The 26,557-nt window shown below is 46.2% G+C and overlaps 1 long non-coding RNA gene across 1 annotated transcript in view; it reads right to left on the bottom strand.

Annotated features, from left to right (window-relative positions):
• The window catches only part of LOC140721891 (uncharacterized), a 36,315-nt gene extending 18,269 nt beyond the window's left edge, over positions 1-18,046 (bottom strand). Inside the window, exon 1 of the long non-coding RNA XR_012097499.1 lies at positions 17,890-18,046. This is a non-coding gene — a long non-coding RNA (uncharacterized lncRNA). The remainder of the gene's footprint in view (positions 1-17,889) is intronic.
• Between the last annotated feature and the right edge of the window lie 8,511 nt (positions 18,047-26,557).

Below are 26,557 nucleotides of genomic sequence, written 5' to 3'. Positions count from 1 at the left end.
TTAGGGGACAGGGAGGATCACGGATTTCCGAATTTGTTTGAGAGCACGACAATGTCACCCCCACACCAATATCCTATTTGGCAGATGTGAAACCCTCTAGCTGGCCAAGGCAACCACAACCCGACCATCAGTGTTTATGCCCCTTGGAAACCTCAAGAGATGATAATGGTTATAAACCAAGCCCCAGACAGGAAGGAAAAACTCTTGGGGAGGAAAGGGCCTGAAGATGCTGACCAGTGGCTCCCATGTGGAACCATGGGATCAGCCTCCTGACTGTGGCAACCGCCCAGCCACAGTGTGTTTCAAGGATGCCCAAGGGGACCACCGCGAGAAGAGCACCTGATGGCATTGCCCAGGTATGTAGGAGGATATCACCAGGAACCTGAAAGATCCCAAGAGGCCCTGCTTTAATTGTGGCCGCTATGGACATTGGAGGGCCAACTGCCCAAGGAAATCTGGATCTGGACCAGCACCTCAGGGGTCCTCACGAGCTCCATTCTCGGCAAACAACACCTTCAGTGCCTGACCCACAGGAAGAAACCTCCCAGTGGTAAGCACGTCCCTGAGTCAAGATGTCACCCTCCAAGTGGCCGCAATCCCCGATTCCATTTGATTGATACGGGGGCAACCACTTCCACACTCGATTAGGAAATAGTGAAGGATATTGATTCCATCTATCAGGTACTACCATTATCCTGTCAGGATTTGAAGGACTTGAGTGCCCCTACCCACGAACTCAGCCATTACCAGTTGAATATTGTGGACATTGCTGCAACTTCTCCTTTACCGGGACCACTAATCCGGGAAGCAACCTGGCTGAGAGAGATCTGCTTTGTTCTTTGGGAGTTGAAATAATCTGCACTGATGAAGGTATTACCTTGAGACTGCTTGGCTGCCGACAATACTCCCAGTATGCAGTCCCTCAATGGTGGGGTTTGAGCATTGACCAGATGACATTTACCCCACCGTCTCTGACACCAGACCCCCATGTGACTGTATGCTACGACCCTAACAGATGCTCTATTGAAGACGGTCAATATTATGCACCCTTTGAAGGATTGGAGTACCCGGTATTGTTCATAGGAAAGGTAAAAGGTAAGGAAAGTACAGCTTACCTGACCACCATTCCAGACTACCTCTGGCGTTAGTGGTTCCGCACATTACCCTGACTGTTAATCCTGGGTATAAGCCTAAGAGCCTGGGATTTCTTATTGATTTCTGACTCAGCTGGCTGCAAATACTAAGGGGACCTGGTAAGTATTTCCCGAAGATGCTGGATGCAACCAAAACAAAAGGTTTGGTGCCTGGTCCACCACATTTCCAGTATGGACCAGACAAAGAAGGTTGCTCCCCAGCTACGGGCTACCTCTGGCCATGAGGTTGGATGTACTACCTGTGCCCCAATTCGGATTAAGTTAATGGAAAACCAAGCTTTGCCCCTATACCTCAGTACCCCCAGAAACCCGAGGCAGAAGTAAGGGTGGAGCGCAAATTGACTCCCTTGTGGTGCAAGGAATTTTGGTTCCCTGCAGCTCTCCCTGTGATAGCCCTATATTCCCTGTCCCCAAACCAGGACAACGAGACTGGCAGCTGGTTCGAGATTTAAGGAAGATAAATGAAATTGTCGTTCCACTCCATGTGTCAGTTCCAAACCTGGCTACTATTCCAAGTTGCATACCTGAAGATGCATGCGTATTTACAACATGTGGTTTTCGCTGCCCCTCTACCTCCAGATTTGCAGTATTTATTCACCTTTACCTATCAAGGCCAGCAATACACCTGGACACGATTACCTCAGGGTTTCATCCACTCCCCTACCCTACTTTTGCATACTCTTCAGAAACAACTATGCACCCTAGAGATGCCGAAGGGCTCCACCGTAGTCAGGTACGTGGATGATCTACCCCTGGCCAGTAACAATGTGCAAGATTGTGAAACTGATATCACAGTATTACTGAAGTTCTTACATTCTTTGGTATATGTGGTCCCTCCTCACAAGGTGAAATGTTCTCAGGAGGAAGTTAAGTTTCTAGGTATTGTACTCTCAGCCAAGGAACAAAAACTGACAGAAGATCGGATACGACTCATCACCGACACTTCTCCGCTAACTACCCCCAACTTGGTCTTTTAAACTTCTGTCGGCAATGGATACCCAATGTTGTTATTTAGACCCGCTTGTTAACCCCACCCCCGGCCTCCTCAAATGCCCTGCCTAGTTTTACTCTAACGATCGAGCAATTAACTGGATTTACAGAACTAAAGGACACCCTCCCCCGTGCGCCAGCCCTCGGCTGACTATTGTACGATCGACCTTTCCAGTTGTATGTTACAATTCGAGAAGACTGTGCCACTGTTGTCCTCACTCAGATGCACGGCGACCGCAAAAGGCCGGTGGCGTATTTTTCCACAAAATTGGATCCATTTGCTGCTGGCCTGCCTCCCTGCTCCCAGTTATTTACATGTCGATAACAGCAGTCTCTAATATTACTCTACACCAGCAAATTAGGGTTCTGACCACTCCCCCCCCCCCACCACACTCTGTGGTCGAATTGCTAACCTCCTAACAGATTCAACACCTGACTCAGGCCCGCCAGAACAGGTTTCAGATGGCCTTGTTGAATAACCCACTACTTACTTTCTCTCACTGTACAACACTGAACCCAGCTATGTTTTTAACAAGCCCACTGCAGCATCTTACCTCGCTGCCACACGACTGCCTGCTTAGAAATCATTTGTTTACAACTGCCCGTGAAGACCAAGGAGACCCACCCTTGGGTTATATGTTGATGGTAGCTCTTTTATCACACCTGCAGGACAGCGCTGCTCCGGATACTCAGTCGTCACTAACTCCGAGGTAGTCGAACAAGGGTCCTTTGAGACCGCACAGAAGGCAGACCTGTATACTAGCCGAGGGAAAGTCTGACAGCATTGATACGGACTCCCGCTATGCCTTTTGTGTGTCTCATGATTACGGTGCCTTGTGGGAACATATGGGAGTTCTGACCTCAAGAGGCCAACCCATCAGTAACACTATTTTCATATGTAACTTACTGCAATCCTTACAGCTCCCTGCAAGTGTGGCGATTATTAAACGTGCTGCTCACACAGGAGAATCTGATGAGGTTTCAAAAGGTAATGCTCGGGCTGATGCAGCAGCTAAACAGACAGCCTTGGACCCCACACTTTTAGTCCACTCAGGAGCCCAGCAAGCTCCTATTAGGCAAAACCTAAGGACGGGTATGACAGATATGGGAAAGATGCGTAGGTTTCATAGGGATGCCCCTGAAGGACAGCACGAACTGTGGTCACTAATGGGTAAACACCTTGAACCACCCAGAGTAGTTTATGGGTGACCCCTGTAGGACAGGTCTGTGTTCCTTCTGGGTCTTTACCTATCTTAATATATTATGTACATAACTGTACACACCTGGGCAAGAAGGGAATGGTTAATACATTGTTACAATCTTGTTGGCACCTGATTTCCAGAAAGCAGCTGAAAAGTGAGGTAAAGCATGCTTAATTTGTAAAAATCTGTAAAAAAATGAATGCTGGAAAGGGAATGTCTTGTGTTTCCGGAACCATCCCCTTGCCTGGTGGGTCTTTTTCTTGCTAACAACTTGATTTTATAGAACTACATTGTTATAAGTATTGCTTAGTGATAGTAGATGTATTTAGCAGATGGATTGAAGCTGTTCCCACAACTAATAACACTGCTATGACTGTTGTAAAATTATTGCTAAAAGAAATAATTCCTCGCTATTGACTTCCAGAAATGATAAACTCAGACAATGGGCCACATTTCACTGCCAAAATAAATGAGGAAGTCTGTAAAGAACTTGCTATAAAGCAACAGTTCCACTGCACCCATCATCCAAAAGCAGCCGGCATAGTGGAATGAGCCAATAGTACTTTGAAAGATAAGCTGGCCAAACTGACACAAGAAATTGTATTGACCTGGTTGAAGGTTTACCCTTAGTCCTATTCCATATGAGAAACCACGAAGCTAGATATGGCCCTTGTGGCTAAAGGGATCGGGGGTATGGAGAGGAAGCAGGTACAGGTTTCGGAGTTGGATGATCAGCCATGATCATACTGAATGGCGGTGCAGGCTCAAAGGGCCAAATGGCCTACTCCTGCACATATTTTCTATGTTTCTATGAACCTCTTCCTTCTGTTTGCAGATGTTCTGTAATGATTAACAACTCTTTGTATGGTCCAGTGGCATGCAAAAGTTTGGGCACCCCTGGTCAAAACTTCTGTTACTGTGAATAGCTAAGCGAGTAAAAGATGACCTGACTTCCAAAAGGCATAAAGTTAAAAATGACATATTCCTTTAATATTTTAAGCTAGATTACTTTTTTTATTTCCATCTTTTACAGTTTCAAAATAACAAAAAAGAAAATGGCCCGAAGCAAAAGTTTGGGCACCCTGCATGGTCAGTACTTAGTAACACCCACTTTGGCAAGTATCACAACTTGTAAACGCTTTCTGTAGCCAGCTAAGTGTCTTTCAATTCTTGTTTGGGGGATTTTCACAGGCAAAAGGCTTCCAGTTCTGTGAGACTCTTGGACCGTCTTGTATGCACTGCTCTTTTGAGGTCTATCCACAGATTATCGATGATGTCGGGGGGACTGTGAGGGCCATGGCAAAACCTTCAGCTTGCGCCTTTTGAGGTAGTCCATTGTGGAGTTTTAGGTGTGTTTAGGAGCATTATCCTGTTGTAGAAGCCATCGTCTTTTCGTCCTCAGCATTTTTTATTTACAGACGGTGTGATGTTTGCTTCCAGAATTTGCTGGTATTTAATTGAATTCATTCTTCTATCTACCAGTGAAATGTTCCCTGTGCCACTGGCCGCAACACATGATTGATGCACTCCCATATTTAACAATTGGAGAGGTGTTCTTTTCATGAAATTCTGCACCCTTTTTTCTCCAAAGGCAGAAATGCCTTTGCTCATTGCTGCCAAAAAGTTCTATTTTAACGTCACCAGTCCACAGGACTTGTTTCCAAAATGCATCAGGCTTGTTTAGATGCTCCTTTGCAAACTTCTGACGCTGAATTTTGTGGTGAGGACGCAAGAAAGGTTTTCTTCTGATGACTCTTCCATGAAGGTCATATTTGTGCAGTTGTCACTGCACAGTAGAACAGTGAACCAACACTCCAGAGTCTGCTAAATCTTCCTGAAGGTCTTTTGCAGTCAAACGGGGGTTTTAATTTGACTTTCTAGCAATACTATGAGCAGTTCTCTCAGAAAGTTTTCTTGGTCTTCCAGAACTGAGGAAACAGCTACCTGAAAATGCTTTGCTATCTCTTATAGCCTTCTGCTTTGTGGGCATCATTTATTTTATTTTTCAGAGTGCTGGGCAGCTGCTTAGAGGAGCCCATGGTTGCTTATTATTGGGACAGGGTTTAGGGAGTCAGAGTATTTATAAAGCTTCAAAATTTTGCATTACCTGGCCTTTCCTAATGATAACTGTGAACAGCCCAAAGCCCTAACAAGCTAATTAAGGTCTGACAGCTTGGTAAAAGTTCTCTGAGAGCTCAAATCTCTTGGGGTGCCCAAACTTCTGCATTGTGCCCCTTTCCTTTTTCCCCCCACTCTAAAATTGCACAAAACAAAAATAATACACTAATCTTGCTTAAAATGTTGGAGATCAGTTCACCTTCTCCTCACTTAACTGTTCACAGTAACAGAAATTTTGACCAGAGGTGCCCAAACTTTTGCATGGTACTGTATAAAGGCCATTGCTGTACTAAGTCAGAGGTCTGCTATGAGCTCCCAGGGGGCAGAGAAACGCTGTCCCGCTGGTATTTGGCTTTACACCTCTCGCCGGCTGAGATTTAAGGAATAAACTGGTGAAAGGGATAAAGTAAAGAACGGCTCGTGGTGTGGTTATTGGTCCGGCGATTTTAAGTTTACAACAGGAAGAAAGGGTTGTCAAGAGAGCTTTTGTTACATTGGTTTTTACAAATCAGAGTACTGAACACAGGAGTTTAAATGTTATTTTAATTTATTCCCTGTTTATTCCCTGGTGTGGAGAAGACTGAGGGTAAACTTGACAGAGGTATATAAAATTATGAGGGGTATGGATAGAGTAAATACAAGCAGACTTTATTCCACTGAGGTTGAGTGTCTAAACTAGAGGTCATAGGTTAAAGGTGAAAGGTGAACCTGAGGGGGAACTTCTTCACTCATAGGGTGGTGTGAGTGTGGAACGAGGTGCCAGTGGAAGTGCTGGATGCAGGGTTGACTGTAAAGTTCAAGGGAAATTTGGATCGGATACGGAGGGGGATGGCACAGGTGTGGGTCGATGGGACTGGGCAGAATAACAGCTTGGCTTCAACTAGATGGGCCTGTTTCTGTGCTGTAGTATTACTGATCACTGGTGCTTTAAATGTTTTCCTAATTGCTGTCCAAAAAACGAGAAAACTAAGCACAACACACACAAAATGCTGGTGGAATACAGCAGGCCAGGCAGCACCTATAGGGAGAAGCACTGTCGACATTTCGGGCTGACACCCTTCGCCAGGACTAAGCACAATATTGACTGCAAATTAGCCAGCTGCATTCCCTCCATGACAGAATGACATCACCAAATGCAAGCCAACATACTGCCTCAGATAACTCTCTCCCTCGCACTGTGCTTGAACGATGGTCCGAGTGACACCACCAAACAAAACCCAGCATTCTCCCTCACACCGCATTTGGTCGACCAAGCATGACCTATGCCGTAAACAAGGACACTGACGTGACTGGGATCTCTGAGTGGTATGGAGAGACTGGGACTATATTCACTGGAGTGATGGACCACATAGTGTGGATAAGGTGGATGGGCACAGTCTTTATCCCAGGACAGCGCAGTCAAACACTCGAGCACACAGATTAAAGGTGAGCAGGGAAAGGCTTCAAAGGGGACCGGAGGGGCAAGTTTCTCCACACCGAAGGTGGTAGGAACAAAATTAAGCTGCTCAACGAATGCTAAAGCTAGGTACAAGCAAAACATTTAAGTAATATGTGTTGACAGGATCAAGGATCAGAAAATGTAGATGAATATGGGCAAATACAGGAAATGGGACTAGCTTAGGCACATACTTCAGTCAGTACGAACAAGTTGGACAGAAGGTGTTATGTTTCTAGAATATAACTCGATTAAGACACACAGAATTAATGTTGTGGGATCTCCTCTCTCACCTTTCCTGTTTAGAAACATCACAGTGGGTCCAGAGATTTGTCATTCTCACAAATACATGTGGTAAAATTCTGTAAGTATGCTGGGCACAGATTCTCCTTCCACATGACATAACTCACACTTCAACCATGTAAAGACAGAAAACGATTCAATGCAAACCCCTCCTACATCTCCAATGAGTCAGAGTTCTGAGGAGCACCCTGTTTCTCACTCTGTCCCTGAGGTCCCTGTCTGACAAAGAGGTGTGGTCGTTGCTAAATTCAGAGCAGAGGGCTGACAAGTGAGAGTCAGCTTCAGTGGCAAGGGTAGAATCGCACTGGGTGGCGAGGTGTAGGATACTCCATCCATCCACTAGGCTGCAGGCCACCCTTGGGCAAGGTGTAGCACCTGCTGAGCCACCCAGTCAGGGTCATGTGAAGCCGTGAGAGGAGATGGTGGATGGTCCTTTGAGCAAATCACAAGTCCTGTTCATGTAGTTCCCCCCAGTTTACGTCGGGTCTGACCAAAAGGAGGCACCAGGTACACTCGCCGAATCGCAGGCAAAGTGTTGCCTCACCTGGAAGGAATGTTTGGGGCCCTGAACAAAGGTGAGTGGGCAGATGTAGCAATTCCTGTCGCTTGCAGGGATACAAGCCAGGAGGGATGAATGGACAAGGGAATCACTGAGGGATCGATCCCTGTGGGAAGCAGGGGGAGGGGAATGGAAGGGGGGCACAAGTTGCAGAGGATTGTGTTTATTTGCCAGCACCAGCACCCGCCGACAGAGCTGAATAACCCCGACCTAATCCCAACAGCTTCCGATGACCGATTAACCTACTGGTCTACAGACTGTGGGAGGAAACTGGAAAAAAACTCATACATTCCATGGGGAGGACTGGAATTGAACTCCAAAACACACTGAGCTGTAATAATGTGGTGCTGCTACACGATCATGGTGACATGTTGGATGTGGAGTCTCACGGGGTGGAGGGTGAGGACATGAGGAACTCTATCCCTGTGAAGGCGGTGGGAAGCTGGAGTGAGCACAATGTCTGGGAAATGGAGGAGATGTGGGTGGGGGACAGCGTGAATGCTGGAGGAAGGGAAGCCCCATACTTTGAAAGAGGAGAACATTTCTGATGTCCTGGAAAGGACAGCCTCATGCTGGGAAAAAAATGTGGTGGAGAAGAATGAATTGAGAAAAGGAAACAGCATTTTTACAGGGGACAGGGTCAAAACAGATACAATCTGCCTGGCTCGACTTGAACCAGCATCTGGGATGATAATTAATTTTACTGGGCTATGCTGCAGAATGTAACACTGAAACAGCCAGCTGTTGGTCTCCCCTCACCTGGAGGGGGAGGGGAGAAGGGGATGGAGCAGGAGATGGAGAGGTGGGGGGAGGAGAGCAACAGAGAGAGAGATTGAGATGTCGGAGTGTTGTGATGGACAATAATTTCTGATGGGCTTGAGATCATGGTCTCTTTGGTGGATTTACTATTGTTTGCATGATGGGCAGTGGGGTCCGATGGTTCTGTTGGTGCAATGAGGAGAAGGTTGATGCTTTTGCAGCTGCTTGTCCATAGGACGGGGACGGGGTTTCTAATATTTTTTGTCATTCGTTATTTCCGCTTTTTCTTCCGTTTAGTGGACGTCTGTGAAGAGTAAGAATTTCAGTTTGTACACATTCCCTGATATTAAACTGAAGGACTGGATATTCACCATGAGCGATAGTGCTCCAGGTGCACAGGGAGACAGCATGGTGAAGGCAACAGTCAACATGTCTGCCATCATTAGCCGAGGCACAAGATACGGGGGGGGGGAGATTGAGGTCTTGGTACAACTCTGTACATCTGGGGGTATACCACAACCGAACTTGTGCGTGCAGTCCTGGACACCACAGGATAGAGAAGACACGATTGCACTGGAGAGGGTGCAGAGGAGGTTGAATCTTTCAATGATTGGAAGAGACTGGATTGGCCAAGCTTGCCTCACAGCAGAGGCAGACACGGGCAGATATGAGCAAGGTTTGGCTCAGATAGTTTGGATCAAATTGGACCGGATGGCATTTAACTCTTAAGAACATAGAAGATAGAAAAGGCCCTCCAGCACACTTTAATGTGCCAAACCAATTAAATCAGTAACAAACTAAACTAACCCCTCTGCCCACACAATGTCCACATCCTCCCAGTACCCTTACATTCATGTTTATCTAAATATCTCTTAAAAGTCTCAAATGTATCTGCCTCCTTTGCAATTATGCCTTCTCACTTCAAACATATGCCCTCTGGTACTAGGCAGGCCATGGTGCACTGGAGACAGACTGCTACTCAGGATGAAATGAGACAGGTAAAGGGACCTTTTTCTTTGGCAGAGGGGCCTCAGACCATGGAACACGGTTTCAAGTGTGAGGTATAATGCTCAGAGGATCTCAGAAAGGATTGTTCGCCCTAAGGGTGGTTATATCCTGGGACACACCGCCTGGAAAAAGTGGTGGACAGAGTTCCTCCGACAATGCTTCAGGAAAAACTGGATGAGCATGCAAACAGTAAAGGAATTGTCATGAAGATGGACTAAGTGGTGGAAAATGGTGTCTGAGCAGGAGTATAAAATAAAGATCAAAGCTCTGTTTCCGTACTGTTTATTAACTGTGACTCCCAACACTAACATTCCAGGCATAACCACAGCAGCATCACATGGTGTTCGTGAGAAAACTCCACAACCCTTTCCTCAATTAACTCAACTATGATGTACCCTTTGACCAACTCTGTTGTCCTGAATGCTAATCCAACCCTCCCAACACCCCCCCCCCCCAAACCCATGTGTTGAAATGGTTTCAGCACTTGGATCAGTGCTTAGCAACGTCTGTTTGACAACATACATCTGGGGAGGCTAGTGTGCAGTTCTGTAAGACTATAAGACATAGGAGTAGAATTCGGTCATTTGGCCCATTGAGTCAGCTCTGCCATTCCATCATGGCTGATCGCTTAACCCCTACTCAGCCCCACTCCCTGCCCTTCTCCCTGTAACCATTGATACTGAATCCAATCAACAACCTATCAATGTCTATTTTAAATACACCCAAGGACCTGCCCTCCACAGCTGCCTGTAGTAACAAGTTCCACAGATTTACCATCATTGACTGAAGAAATTTCTCCGCATTTGTTTTAGATGGATGTCCTTCTATCCTGAAGCTATGACAAGACGTTCCAGACTCCCCCACCATGGGAAACATCCTTTCCACATCTACTCTGTCCAGGCCTTTCAACATTCGAAAGGTTTCAATAAGATGCCTCCTCATCCTTCTAAATTCCAGCTTGGATAGACCCAGAGCTATCAAAGCTTCATTGTCTGATAAACCATCCTTTCCTGGAATCATCTTTGTGAACCTACTCTGAACCCTTTCCAAGGCCAGCACATCTTTTCTCAGATGAGGATGCTAAAACTGTTCACAATACTCAAGGTGAGGCCTCACCAGTGTCTTATAAAGCTTCAGCATCACATCCCTGCTCTTGACCTCTTGAAATGAATAGTAACATTGCATTTGCCTTCCTCACCACTGACTCTACCTGCAAGTTAACTTTCAGGGTGTCTGCACAAGGACTCCCAAGTCCCTTTGCATCTCTGATCTTTTGATTTTCTCTGTTTAGAAAATAGTCCCCACATTTAATTCTATTATCAAAATGCTTCACCATGCATTTTTCAACATTGTATTTAATTTGCCACTTTCTTGCCCTTTCTCCTAATCTAAGTACTACAGCACAACTGTTTCCTCAACACTACCTGCCCTCCCACCAATCTTCGTATCCTCTGCAAACTTAATGTTCTTTTATTTCTGCAAATCTTTATCTATTGCCCTGACCAAACCAGTTATTGTCTTGCTCTAAACACTGTTCACAACCCCTCACGCTACCAATGCAACCACCTCATTGACGTAGGCCCAACCTCTGAACAAGATCATATCTTCCGCATGTCCAATGTTTAAAATAAAGATGGAATGCTCTTTTGAAGGAAAATACAACACATTCTGCAGAGATGCAACAATGACTGCTTGCCCGCTTACTTCCCTGCCCAGCTACTAACTTGAAAAGACTGTGATCCAGTGACAAAGGAAACTCCTTCCAAATCACTCCTGTTGCTGCATCTGACCTGCTCAGCAGGACTGCTCCACTCTGGTTGTCCTCCTACTTCTGTGCTCACTGCGTTCCTCAGGAAACCTCTTTCCTTGGTCAATGTCCCTCAAGTCAATTTTCTCTTCCCCCTCTCAAGCCCTTTCACGTTCCTTCCTCTGTCACGAACTGCAGCGAATGCACACCAGATCTCGACCCACTGACCACATTTATATAGCCCATAGAAATCTACAGCATATTACAGGCCGTTCAGTCCACATGCTGTGCCGACCATGTGAACTATTTATACTTTATATGCTATATTTTACAGAAGGCTGCACAAATCTGTGTTTTCCCATGTGGTAAAAGGTCACTGTATCCTCTTCGCTGCGGGCACCCTCAGGTGACAGACATTTCCACTTATAATGCTCTGTAATAAACAATATTAATGTGCCTGTCAGACAGATGAAACTAAAGCTAACAGGGGTAGGGAACCTTGATCTTCAAGTGATACTGAGACCTCACTAAAGAAAACAAATGCACAGCAGGGAGAGGCAGGTAGGAACAAAAAAGGTGCAACAATGAACTCTTAACGAGAAATCAGGAGTGCTAAAAGGTATGAGGTTGCCCGAGCAGACAATAGACAATAGGTGCAGAAGTAGACCATTCGGCCCTTCGAGCCTGCACCGACATTCTGAGATCATGGCTGATCATCTACTATCAATACCCGGTTCCTGCCTTGTCCCCATATCCCTTGATTCCCCTATCCATAAGATACCTATCTAGCTCCTTCTTGAAAGCATCCAGAGAATTGGCCTCCACCGCCTTCCGAGGCAGTGCATTCCAGACCAAAAACTCTCTGGGAGAAGTTTTTCCTTAACTCTGTCCTAAATGACCTACCCCTTATTCTCAAACCATGCCCTCTGGTACTGGACTCTCCCAGCATCTGGAACATATTTCCTGCCTCTATCTTGTCCAATCCCTTAATAATCTTATATGTTGCAATCAGATCCCCTCTCAATCTCCTTAATTCCAGCATGTACAAGCCCAGTCTCTCTAACCTCTCTGCGTAAGACAGTCCAGACATCCCAGGAATTAACCTTATGAATCTACGCTGCACTTTCTCTACAGCCAGGATATCCTTCCTTAACCCTGGAGACCAAAACTGTACACAATACTCCAGTTGTGGTCTCACCAGGGCCCTGTACAAATGCAAGAGGATTTCCTTGCTCTTGTACTCAATTCCCTTTGTAATAAAGGCCAACATTCCATTAGCCTTCTTCACTGCCTGCTGCACTTGCTCATTCACCTTCAGTGACTGATGAACAAGGACTCCTAGATCTCTTTGTATTTCTCCCTTACCTAACTTTACACCGTTCAGATAATAATCTGCCTTCCTGTTCTTGCTCTCAAAGTGGATAACCTCACACTTATTCACATTAAATGTCATCTGCCAAGTATCTGCCCACTCACCCAGCCTATCCAAGTCACCCTGAATTCTCCTAACATCCTCATCACATGTCACACTGCCACCCAGCTTAGTATCATCAGCAAACTTGCTGATGTTATTCTCAATGCCTTCATCTAAATCATTGACGTAAATCGTAAACAGCTGTGGTCCCAATAACGAGCCCTGTGGCATCCCACTAGTCACCACCTGCCATTCCGAGAAACACCCATTCACCGTTACCCTTTGCTTGCTATCTGCCAACCAGTTTTCTATCCATGTCAATATCTTCCCCCCAATGCCATGAGCTCTGATTTTACCCACCAATCTCCTATGTGGGACCTTATCAAATGCCTTCTGAAAATCAAGGTACACTACATCCACTGGATCTCCTTTGTCTAACTTCCTGGTTACATCCTCGAAAAACTCCAATAGATTAGTCAAGCATGATTTATCCTTGGTAAATCCATGCTGGCTCGGCCCAATCCTATCACTGCTATATAGATAGTCCACTGTTTCATCTTTAATAATGGACTCTAGCATCTTCCCCACTACTGATGTGAGGCTGACAGGTCAATAGTTCTCTGTTTTCTCCCTCCCTCCTTTCTTAAAAAGTGGGATAACATTAGCCATTCTCCAATCCTCAGGAACTGATCCTGAATCTAAGGAACATTGGAAAATGATTACCAATGCATCCGCAATTTCCAGGGCCACCTCCTTTAGTACCCTAGGATGCAGACCATCTGGACCTGGGGATTTGTCAGCCTTCAGTCTACTCATCACTGTTTCCTTCCTAATGTCAATCTGTTTCATTTCCTCTGTTACCCCATGTCCTTGGCCCATCCATACATCTGGGAGATTGCTTGTGTCTTCCTTAGTGAAGACAGATCTAAAGTACTTATTAAATTCTTCTGCCATTTCTCTGTTTCCCATAACAATTTCATCCAATTCATTCTTCAAGGGCCCAACATTGTTCTTAACTATCTTCTTTCTCTTCACATACCTAAAAAAGCTTTTGCTATCCTCCTTTATATTCCTGGCTAGCTTGCATTCGTACCTCATTTTTTCTCCCCGTATTGCCTTTTTAGTTAAGTTCTGTTGTTCCTTAAAAATTTCCCAATCATCTGTCCTCCCACTCACCTAAGCTCTGTCATACTTCCTTTTTTTTAATGCTATGCAGTCTCTGACTTCCTTTGTCAACCACTGTGGCTCCTTTCCCCCCTTTGAATCCTTCCTTCTCCGGGGGATGAACTGATTTTGCACCTTGTGCATTAATCCCAAGAATACCTGCCATTGCTGTTCCACTGTCTTTTCTCCTAGGATATCCATCCAGTCAACTTTGGCCAGCTCCTCCCTCATGGCTCCATAGTCTCCCCTGTTCAACTGCAACACTGACACCCCCGATCTGCCCTTATCCTTCTTAAATTGCAGATAAAAACATCATATTATGATCACTACCTCCTAATGGCTCCTTTACTCCAAGATCGCTTATCAAATCCTGTTCATTACATAACACTAAATCCAGAATAGCCTTGTCCCTGGTCGGCTCTCGTACAAGCTGTTCCAAGAATGCATCCCGTAGGCACTCTACAAACTCCCTATCCTGGCGTCCAGCACCAACCTGATTCTCCCAGTTCACCTGCATGTTGAAATCCCCCATAACTACTGCGACATTACCAGACATGGTGAAGGAGAATCCTAATTGATTCTACAGATATGTTCAGAGCAAAGTGATTGCAGGGGACATAATTGGTCCTCTGGAAAATCAGATTGGTAATCCATGCAGGAGATGGGGGAGATCTTAAATGATCTTTTGCATCTGTGTTTACTCAGGAGGTGGACACAGAGTCTACAGAACTGGCATCAACTCCATGGACCCTGTACAGATCACAGAGAAGGAGGGTAAACACAAAGTTCACTGTAGATGCTGGGGTCAAAGCAACATGTACAAGAAGCTGGAAGAACGCAGCAGGTCGGACAGCATCCATGGAAACGAGCAGTCAACGTTTCAGGCTGAGACCCTTCGTCAGGACTGGAGGGAGGGGGCAGGGGCCCTATAAATAAGGCGGGGGGAGGGTGAGGAGAAGAAGTAAACCAGTAAGAGGAAGGATCAAGGGGTGGGGGAAGGGAAGCAGGGAGTCTGTGGACAGAGATGAAGACCGAGACTCTGGTGACAGATTGTCCACTGACATCTTCTATAAACCCACTGACTCTCATAACTACCTTGACTATACCTCTTCCCACACTGCCAAATGCGAAAATGCTATTCCCTATTCCCAGTTCCTCCGTCTCTGCTGCATCTGCTCCCAGGATGAGGCTTTCCGTTCCAGGACATTTCAAATGCTCTTTTTCTTGAAAGATCGTGGTTTCCCTTCTGCCATCATCAATGATGCCCTCACATGCATCTCCTCCATTTCCCGCACTTCGGACCTCACCCCATCCGCCCGACACCAGAACAGGGACCATGTCCCCCTTGTCCTCACCTACCACCCCACCAGCCTCTAGATTCAGCATATTATCCTCCGCAGCTTCCGCCACCTTCAACCAATAAGCACATTTTTCCCTCTCTACCCTTCTCTGCTTTCCGCAGGGATCGTTCCCTCCGCGACTACCTGGTCCACACATCCTTACCCACAGATCTCCCACCTGGCACTTATCCCGGCAAGCGTGAGTGCTACACATATCTCTACACCTCCCCTCTTACCACCATTCAGGGCCCCAAACAGTCCTTCCAGGTGAGGCAGCACTTCGCTTGTGAGTCTGGTGGGGTCATCTATTGATCCGGTGCTCCCGGTGCGGCCTCCTCTACATTGGCGAGACCTGATGCAGTTTGGGGGACCGCTCTGTTGAGCACCTCTGCTCCATCCTCCACAACAGACAGGATCTCCTGGTTGCCACCCACTTCAACTCTCCTTCACATTCCCATTCGGATGTGTCCATACATGGCCTCCTCTACTGCCATGATGAGGACAAACTCCGGTTGGAGGAGCAACAACTCATATACCGTCTGGGTAGTCTCCAGCCCCTTGGCATGAACATTGAACTCTCCAACTTCCGGTAATTCCCTCCCTCTCCCTTCCACCATTCCAGTTCCACTCTGCCTCCTCCTCCTCCAGCTGCCTATCACCACTCTCATGACTCTGCCTTCTTCTACCACACATAGTACTTTCCCGTTACGTTCCTTCTTTCTTGCCTATTCCCTCCCTGCTTCCCCTCCCCCAACCCTTCATCTTTCCTCTGGTTTTTCACCTGGCACCTACCAGCCTTCCATCCCACCCTCCCCCCAACTTCTTTATAGGACCTCTACCCCCTCCCTCTTCAGTCCTGACGAACGGTCTCAGCCCGAAACGTTGACTGCTCGTTTCCACGGATGCTCCATCCGACCTCCTGAGTTCCTCCAGCTTGTTGTACGTATTATGGAGGAGGAGGGGTTTGCTGTCCTGAGGCAAACTAGGGTGGATAAATCTCCAAGGCCTGACAAGGTTTTCCCTTGGACCCTACAAGAGGCAAATGCAGAAATAGCCAGGGACCTGGCAGAGATAATTAAATTATCCTCAGCAACAGGAGAGGTACTGGAGGATTGAAGGATAGCCAACGTTGATCCGCTGTTCAAGAAAGGCTCTAAAAGGAAAGCTGGAAATTATCGGCTGATAACCCTGACATCAGTAGTGGGAAAGGTATTGGAATATATTCTGAGGGACTATAAACATATCAGTATTTCGATAAACATGAACTAATTAAGGATAGTCAACTTGTGGAAGTAAGCAGGAAAGTGGATGAAGGCAAGGAAGTGGATGTCTACATGGACTTTAAGGTATTTGTCAAAAGGTTGGTGAAGAAGGTTCAGTCGCTGGGAATTCAACATAAGGTAAGGCGTTGAGTTAGACATTGCTTTGTGGGAGAAACCAGAGAGTGATAGTAAGTGGTTGCCTCAATGACTGGAGGTCTGTGGCTAATGGAGTGCTGCAGGACTGGGTGAAGGTCCACTGTTGTTTGTCATCTATATCAATGATCTGGATGATAGTGCAGTCATCTAGATCAGCAAATTTACACATGACACTAAGATTGGGGGTGTAGTGGACAGCAAGGAAGACTACAACTATTGCAGCGAGATCTGGACCAGTTGGAAAAATGAGCTGAAAAATGGCAGATGAAATTTCATACCGACAACTGTCAGTGTTACACTTTGGTCAGGCCATCCAGAGTGGATCTTACACAGTGAATCATAGGACAGAGGGATCTTAGAATAGATACATTATTTGCTGAAAGTGGCATCATGATAGATAGGTGTTATTGGCCTTCATAGATCAAAGTATCGAGTACAGGAGGGAGATGTTATGTTGAAGTTGTATGAGATTGGTGAGGCTTAATTTGGAGTATTGTGCATAGCTTTGGTCACCTACTTACAGGAAAGATGTAAATAAAGTTGAAAGAGTGCAGGGAACATTTATAAGAATGTTGCCGGGTCTGGTGGGGGTGGGGGGCTGAGTTACAAGAATAGATTGAATAGGTTAGGACTTTATTCCTTGGAAGACAGAAGATTGAGAGGAGATTTGATGGGGTATACAAAATTATGAGGGAAAGGTGAGATTTAAAAGGAACATGAGTGGAAACTTCTTCACTCAGATGGTCCTGAGAGTGTGGAACAAGCCGCCGCCAACACAAGTGGTGCATGCAAGCTCGATTTCAACGTTTAAGAGAGGTTTGTAAAGGTATGTGGATGGCAGGGGGATGGAGGGCTATGGTCCCGGTGCAGGTAGATACGGGTAGGCTATTTAAATGGTTCGGCAGGGACTACATAGGCCGAAGGGCCTGTTTTTGTGGTGTACTGTTCTATGACTCTAACAGTAACATCTGAAAAATATTGAGACTAAAGGGAAAACGTTGCCTTGTGACCATCCCCTCTTGACTCACCTTTCCCACGTCACTCAGTCCAATCACGCCGGGGCCCGCTTCTCAGGGTTACTCATTCTCATTCCTCTTTTGAGTTCAGAAAGCAATTTCCTTGTCTGTATCTCACCGCCCGACTCTTCCTCGTCAAAGTTCGTTAATGCATTATCAAAGTAAATATAGTCACATATACAACCCTGAGGTTCGTGTGTATGTATTTTGCGGCAATCGCCATGGAAGAACGCACCCTTTTCTTTCCCATGCACTTACTCACCCAGCCGCCTGCACCCGGGACCCTGTGCTGGTGCCGCTCCCCCCAGTACATCCACAGACTCTCCGTACCGGGATTCTACCACAGGCTCGGACTTCTCCTTCCCCTCTGCGCCGGGAGTGCCACGCAGAAACGGTGTTCTCAAAACCCCAGCCAAACAGGGGCTCTCACCTGCAAAGCTCCGCTGCAGACCCAATGCCGACCAAAACTACGCGAGGGGTCTACAATGCGCCTGCGCGGAGACGCAAGCTCTGCGCCGGTGCATCGCTGGAGTTCCCCATAGCGCCACGAACACTTGGAGGACCAAAGGTGGGGGAAATGCAGCGGGTCCGCCGTTCGACTCCTGCTCTGGGATAACAACAACACTTAATTATCTATAATCACTGCACAGAAGTTTTCTGACTTAATTGACTGTAGGTCTCATTTATCAAGTGTCTTTCTTGCGCTGAACGCACCCAAGACTGCCTTTGTGTCTCAACAGGAGAAGAACTCCACACGAAGCAACACACACAAAATGCTAGAGGAACTCAGCAGGCCAGACATCGTCTGTCGATTGAGTGCTGATGGTGATCTCAAAGCCCCGGCCAAACAGCCGAACGGAAAGGGGGAGAACGGGAAACACGGGGAACGGGAGGGGAAAAACGAGAGAGGGAGAAAGATAGAGGGCGAGGGAGACGGGAGAGGTGGAGAGGGGAATGGGAGGAGGGCGAAAGAGGGAGAGAGAATGGGAGAGGGGCAGAAGGGAGCAGGAGAATTGGAGAGGAGGAGAGAGAACGGGAGGGGGAGAGGGGAGAGGTAGAACAGGAGAGGGGGAGGGGAGAGGTAGAACAGGAGAGGGGTAGAGGGAGAAAGTGAGCAGGGGAAAACGGGATAGGGGAGGGAGGAGAGGCAGAACGGGACTGGAGCGAGGGAGAACGGGAGTGGGGAGAGAAGGAACGGGGAAGTGGGAGAGGGAGAACGGGATAAGGGGAGAGGGAGAACGATGGAGGGAGAGGGGAGAGGAAGATGGAGAACGGGAGAACAGCATAGAGAGGGAGAACGGGAGAGAAGGAGAACAGGAGAGGATAGAGGTAGAGGGAGAAGGAAAACCGAAGAGGGAGAAGGAAAACCGAAGACGGAGAGGGGCAACGAGATGGAGAGGGAAAACGGGAGAAGTGGGGAGAGGGGGAGGCTGAGAATGGGAGAGGGGAAGAGGGGAGAGGGACAATGGGAGATGGGGTGAGAGAGAACGGGAGGATCGGGAGAGCACTGTGCTCACAACGCTCTGCATTATGCAGAGAGCACTTGCAAACCGTGATGTATCCAAATAGGATTTTTTTTAACGGTTCAGCGATAAAAATGATGAGGGTGAACGATGACAGTCCATTTTTTTCCGTCTCCTGATGAACTAAGGGCGTTAGTAAGCCTTTTTGGCCGTGGCGTCTATGTGGTTGGTCAAGGCGTGGTTATTGGAGAGGTCCTCTCCGAACAGCCTGCAGCTGTCGACCCTCTCGAACTCATGGATGTGCATGAGTGCACGGCTCCTCCGCCTGATTACAATGTCCAGCTCTGTTGTTACTGCGGAGAACTGTTTCGCGAAGCTCCAGGTCATCGTTATTTAAAATCCAAGCCACTGCAGAGATATCATCGATAAACTTCTAGATGGAATTAACACGCATTCGTGACTGTTGTGGCGACCCACTTCCTAGCGCACTCGAACCGGCTCACAAATAGCCTGTGCGCCGGCATAAAGGCCAGTCCCAAAAGGGCGCCAGGTCTGCTTCACCAGCAAGGGGAAAAGCCCGCGCGGGACTGTGAATACGTGCCCCCGACAGCATCCGCGCCCGGGGAGGGCGGGATCAGGGAGGCTTTAAAGCGAGGCCGCGAAGTTCGAATAAAATCTTTTTTTAACTGGAGTTTACCGACTCCGTGTCGTTATTTCAGCGCTGCGTGTGGCACACCGCTACACTGTAAAGGGAGTAGGGCAGTGGGCTGAGGACGCAACCCCTTGTTGAGAATAATTGTGTTGAAATGGGCTTTGATTTCCTCTCGGGACCACCCTCTGCTGGTCCTAAACCGACAGATCTCCCAATGCCAACATCCCTGGGCCATGCACATGGCTGATTCGATGGCGGCCAACCCCTCTGGATGGCACACCGTCCGATCCTCCCGGACCCACCCTCGCCGTTCATGCACAACCGATCCACAGGCCAGCACCGTCGGTCCATGCTTCGCAGGTTACACACTGCCCATTTCTCTGGCTCCACCATCCCCAGCTCGTGTACTGTTCTGTCCTCCTGGACCACCCTATCCGAGTCACACACCATCCGATCCCCCCATACCCAGCCCGTCGTGGATTTCCTGATGACCAGTTGAGAGAACGACAAACTTTTGACCACGTTGCTATTTTAAAATGGAACCAGTTTTGAACTTGGAAACGGGAACGTTGTAGGACTGTCAAAATTACTCAGTTATTTACTATTACGTAATAGTGTTGCCTGAAAGGGTTGCAGCAAGCTGTGGTTTCAAATTTGCCGTTTCCCGGGAAGTTAAAACAGGTGCAATTAAGACGTTGGCTGATATAAGACCAAAAGACATCGGAGCAGAATTAGGCCATTCAGCCCATCGATTCTGCTCCACCATTTCATCATGCCTGATCCCGGATCCCTCTCAACCCCATACACCTGCCTTCACGCCGTACCCGATAAGACCACTTTGAACCATGTGCTTAGAAATGAAGAACTCGAAGAACTGTTAATTTTTGCTGACAACTTTAGGAAATGTTAAGCTTCTAGCGCTGGCTGTGAACGTTGATTCACTTGTGAATTAAATCAAATTCAAATCCAGACAGGCTGGAAGTGAAGTGCGTTTGGATGAGCTAACGAGGATTGAGACGTATCTTTCATCTGGATGTGAAATTATTCCTGACAGCGTTTATGGACAATGTATTTATAATAATGACAGATGAGAAAAATGTTCCGAGACGTGAAAGCTTTTCTCTTTTGTACTGTGTTTCTTTACACCCTTCAATTAAGAAATAAAATCAAATGCGACTTGGACTCGACCACCCTCTGTTCCATAGTATTGTTCCTTTCAATGGCTCAAGTGAAACTCATTGGCAAAGAGAGTGGCTTCTGGTTTTATACAGATCTGTACCTCGCTGCTCCAAAATTGAGACAAAGTCTTTACTTCATTTTGGCTTCGGTCCAAGGCATCATTACGTTATTGTTCTTCTCCCAGATCAGTGTCTGCACCTCCTATATCGCTTCTTTTATATTCCCTGATATATAATTGAAATTCCCAAATTTGTCAGGTTAGCCAGTTGCCGGGCCAGATTTAATACAGATCACAGACTCATGCTGACATTTTAATAAACGTGCATCTTCTATCTCGCCAAAGATCTCACAAGCAACTTGATATTCTGAAATAATCCCCAGCATTGGTAGGAAACTCATTGTATCTACTTCGTAAAAACACAAAATGCTGGCAGAACTCAGCAGGCCAGACAGCACCTATGGGAGGAGGTAGTGATGACGTTTCCGGCCGAAACTCTTCATCGGGAGTGAAGTAACATGGGATGGTTGAGGGGAGATAAGACGTGGGGGGAGGGATGAAGTAGAGAGCTAGGAAGTGATAGGCTGAAGGGAAATGGGCTAAGGGGAAGGTGGAGAATTATGGGAAATAAAAGAGAAAGAAAGGTAGGGCTGGGGGGAGATTATAGTGTGGGGAAAAAAGAGAGAGAAAGAGAACCAGACTAAAATTATAGATAGGGATGGGGGTAAGGGGGGGAAGGGGTATCAACGGAGGTCTGTGAGTTGGATGTTCACGCCGGCAGGTAGGAGGCTACCCAGGCGGGGGATAAGGTATTGCTCCATCGACCTGCGTGTGGCCTCATCTTGACGGTAGAGGAGGCCATGGACAGACATATCAGAGTGGGAGTGGTCTGTGGAATTGAAGTGTGTGGCCACAGGGAGATCCCGCCACTGCCGGAGGACCGATCGCTGGTGTTCGGCGAAACGGTCTCCCAGTCTGCGGTGGGTCTCCCCAATGTATACATGGCCACATCGGGAGCACTGGATACAATATATCACCGGATACAGTATATATCGAAGGGTTTCGGCCCAAAACGTCGTCACTACCTCCTCCCATAGATGCTGTCTGGACTGCTGAGTTCTGCCAGCATTTTGTATTTTTATTTATTTCCAGCATCTGCAAATTCACTCGTGTATCTACTTCGTAATTGCTTTGATACAGTAGGGGATATCAGTTGACAGAACAGTTCACAATATATGGTTGCACAAACATCTCACGAACTGGCACCTCATTTCTTTCTCCACAAAAACAAATTAATTTACACGTTTATTTTTTTCTCTGCAAGTCAATACGCACCTGTTCATTTACAAACATTTGTATATAAAAAAAGTTTCTTACCGACAATGAATTTAAATCAATAACCCTATTCTTTTTGGTTTTTGCGTGATACTGCTCAGATTTTGGGTTTGGGAATATCCACTGATACCTCAGGAACTAATGGAGTTTTGAAAATCTTCATCTAGCATCTCGAATTTCTCTAAATATTTCCAAAAACCTAGTCCAAGAGGTGACTCCATCTTTATTCAGTCTCAACAGATTTTCTAATGTTTTATCAATTTTAATGGATCAGCATTGGTTTTCCCATGTTCATTGAGCCTAGCCCATTGAATACCTTCGAAACATTTCCGTGTGAACACCATATGATTCCTGGAAATCAGCTACCAGTTAATTGTACCCTGTTACTAATTCAACAGCATCGCCTTCTACTGATCCATACATTCCTCCAGTAGCCCTCTCTTATTTGGACGTCTACAGATATTGTTGTTGCTTAGAACATAGACATCTACAGCACCTTACAGGCCCTTTGGCCCACAATGTTTTGCCGACCATGAAACCTACGCTAGAAATTGCACAGAATTACTCTACCGAGTAGCCCTCTATTTTCACAAATATCCCCATGTACCCACGAGTCTCTTAAAAGACCTTATGGTATCCACCTCCACCACCATCACTGGCAGACCATTCCACACACCCACCACTCTGTTTGAAAAACTTATCTCTGACATCCCTCTGTACCTACTTCCAAGGACCTTTAAAAGTATGCCCCCTCATGTTAGCCATTTCAGCCCTGAGAAAAAGCCTCTGACTATCCACACGAACAATGCCTCTCATCATCTTGTATGCCTCTATCAGGTCACCTCTCATCCTCCTTCGCTCCAAGGAGAAAAGGCCCAGTTCACTCAACCTATTCTCATAAGGCATGGTCCCCAATTTAGGCAACATCCTTGTAAATCTCTTCTGCACTCTTTTTTATGGTTTCCACATACTTCCTGTAGGAAGCTGACCAGAACTGAACACAATACTCCAAGTGGGGTCTCTCCAAGGTCTTAATATCACTGTAACATTACCTCAAGGCTCTTGAAATCAGTCTCCCGGTTGATGAATGCCAATGCACCTTCTTAACAACACCGTCAACCTGTGCAGCAGCTTTGAGTTTTCAATGGACCCGGACCCCAAGATCCCTCTGATCCTCCACACTACCAAGTGTCTAACTATTAATATTATATCCTGCCATCATATTTGACCTACTAAAATGAACCAGCTCACTACTTCTGTTTTAAAACTTTCCTTGGTTGTTAACCGCTAATGTTTCTCGTTGAAATGTACCAGCGACTCAGCCGATTTTACAAACCCATTACTCACAGCAGAACTCAGAGGGGAAACTCTGGAGCACTCATCTACAGAGGTGATTGACATGTGGTCCCAAAATAAGAATGAATCAGAATAAGGATCGGTTTTATTATCACCTGCATGTGTCTTGAGATTTATTAACTTAGCAGCAGCAATTCAATGCAATACATGATAAAGAAGAGGAAAGAATGAAATAATAACAATAAATAAGTAAATCAATTATAGTATACGTATATTGGATAGATTAAAAATTGTACAATAAACAGAAATAATATATATTTTAAAAGTGAGGTAGTGTTCTCGGGTTCAATGTCCATTTAGAAATCGGATGGCAGAGGGGAAGAAGCTGTTCCTGAATCACTGAGTGTGTGTCTTTGGGCTCCTGTACCTCCTCCCTGATGGCAGAGGGGAAGAAGCTGTTCCTGAATCACTGAGTGTGTGTCTTCAGGCTTCTCTACATCCTCCCTGATGGTAACAGTGAGAAAACAGCATTCCCTGGGTGCTGGAGATCCTTAATAATGGACGCTGCTTTTCTCAGACACCGCTCCTTGAAAATGTCCTGGGTACTTTGTAGGTCACTATCCAAGATGGAGCCAACTAAATTTACAACCCTCTGCAGCTTGTTTCGGTCCTGTGCAGTAGCACCTCCCGCGTCCCCCCCCCCCCCCCCGCATTCTACACAGTGAAGCAGCCCGTCAGAAGGTTCTTCACGGTACATCTATAGAAGTTTTTGAGTGTATTTGTTGATATACCAAGTCTCGGAGCAATTTCGGGGATGAGATTATATTTTCAACTGTGTTCCCGTACACAATAGCCAGGGAGTGATGGAGGAGCTGATATGGAGTTACCTGGGAAAGGGAGAGAAAAACCGATGTCATAGTGGGGGAATCTTTAATTTCGCCATTATTGACCGAACATCCCTTCAGTAAACAGACATGGATGGGGAATAATTTCTTCAATGCATCCACGAGATGTTCTTGAAATAGGATGACGAAGCTCCCACCAGTGGAGAAAACATAACGGACCCGGACTTAGAAAATGAGACAGGACAAGTGGCAGACAGTGCCTGAATATTTGAGAAAATGACCGCAACTCATTTTGTTTTAAAACAGTTACGAGTAAACATATCTTGCCAGAAGTGGCTAAATCGTAGGAAAACAAATAGTAACATGCTTGTATTGAATTGAATTCAGTTTATTTCTTACATCCTTCACATACATGAGGATAAAAAATCTTTATGTTATTTCACCATCTAAATGTGCAATCATAGTAATTTATAATAATTCAAAATAGATAGAACGCTCAATGTAGTATAGAGTACACTCAAATCAGCGTGAGCTGATCAGTTTGATAGCCTGGTGGAAGAAGCTGGCCTGGAGCCTGTTGGTCCTGCCTTTTATGCTGTGTTACCATTTCCCGGATGGCAGCAGCTGGAATAGATTGTGATGGGATGGCTTGGGGCCCCAATGATCCTACGGTCCTTTTTTACACTCCTGTCCTTGTAAGTGTTCTGGATCATGGGAATTTCACATCTATAGATGTGCTGGGCTGTCCATACAACTCTTTGCAGAGTCCTGCGATTGAGGGAAGTACAGTTACCATACCAGGCAGTGATGCAGGCAGCCAAGAGGCTATCAATTGTGCCCCTGTAGAAACTTTTCAGGATTTGGGGGCCCATACCAAACTTCCTCAACCGTCTGCGGTGAAAGAGGTGCTATGTACCTCATATGCCATGCACAGCCGCTATGTACAGACCATGTGAGATCCTCGGTGATGTGGATGCTGAGGATCTTGAAGCTGTTTACCCTTTCAAACCCAAATCCCATTTGTCTCAATCAAGGTTTGGCCATCTCCATTCCTCCTGTAACCCACAACCAGCTCCTTTGTTTTTGTGAGATTGAGGAAGTGTTTGTTTTCTTGACACCACTGTGTCAGAGAGATGACTTCTTCCTTGCAGGCCACCTCTTTATTGTTTGAGATAAGGCTAATTAATGTAGTGTCATCAGCAAATTTAATTAGCAGTTTGGAGCTGTGGGTGGCGATACAGTCATGACTATACGGGCAGTAAAGGAGGGGACTCTGTATGCAGCCCAGAGGCTCAGGTAGGAGTTGAACGGGCAAAGCTCCTGTCGGACAAGTCCAAGCCTCACAGTGTACATCGACTCTGCCAGAAATGTGCAGAATTTAAAAGTATATGAGGACCCTGTCAGGATCGTAGGGGGAAATCACGGCGTATCCTGACTGTTTGAGCAGATTATGAGACTTCACGGTATTTCAGAACCGAATCAGCTGTAGCAACTTGGCTATGTGTTCTGATTCCAGGCATAGACTTCCCCCCTTGCGTTTGAGAGGAATCAATCTCTCCTTAGTTACCACATTTTCCCCTGAAAATATATAATATTTCTTTGTAGTATTCTTGCTCCTGTTTGCCAAAGGAATTGTTTGCCCCCTTTGGCCTTGCCAATATCCTGCAGGACACTTTGATCTTTGTCAATGTTTTCTACGACAAGAGCCCCGTCTGAATATTACTTCTTCAAACTTACACCAGTTTTTTTTTGTTTGTTTGTTTCTCATGGACTTACCTCTCGGATCATCGGGAGTTCCTGGACTTAATCGTCACTGCCCTTACTCCGTACCAGAGAATGCCAAAACTGAGTCTGATCAGATTTGAAAATCAGTCTGATTTTCAGCAACACCGACATGTGAGCCCTGTAACTTTGAAATGAAACTTTGTGAGCCCTGTAGGATTTTTGTCTACTTCTGCATAAATATACAGATACCTAGAATGTGATCAGATCTCCACATAAGTCTTAAAACTAGATAAAGAGAGAACCAGATAAGTAAATAACACACAAAAGCACAAGACCATAAAATCATACGACACAGCAGCAGAATTAGGCCATTTGGCCAATCAAGTCTGCTCTGACATTCAATCATGGCTGATCATTTTTTTTCTCCTCCTCAACCC

Source organism: Hemitrygon akajei, unplaced genomic scaffold (genome assembly GCF_048418815.1).
Source record: "Hemitrygon akajei unplaced genomic scaffold, sHemAka1.3 Scf000063, whole genome shotgun sequence".
NCBI classification, from domain to species: Eukaryota; Metazoa; Chordata; class Chondrichthyes; order Myliobatiformes; family Dasyatidae; genus Hemitrygon; species Hemitrygon akajei.
Note: the sequence above shows the minus strand (reverse complement) of the source record. Positions and strands in the feature narration are given on the sequence as shown.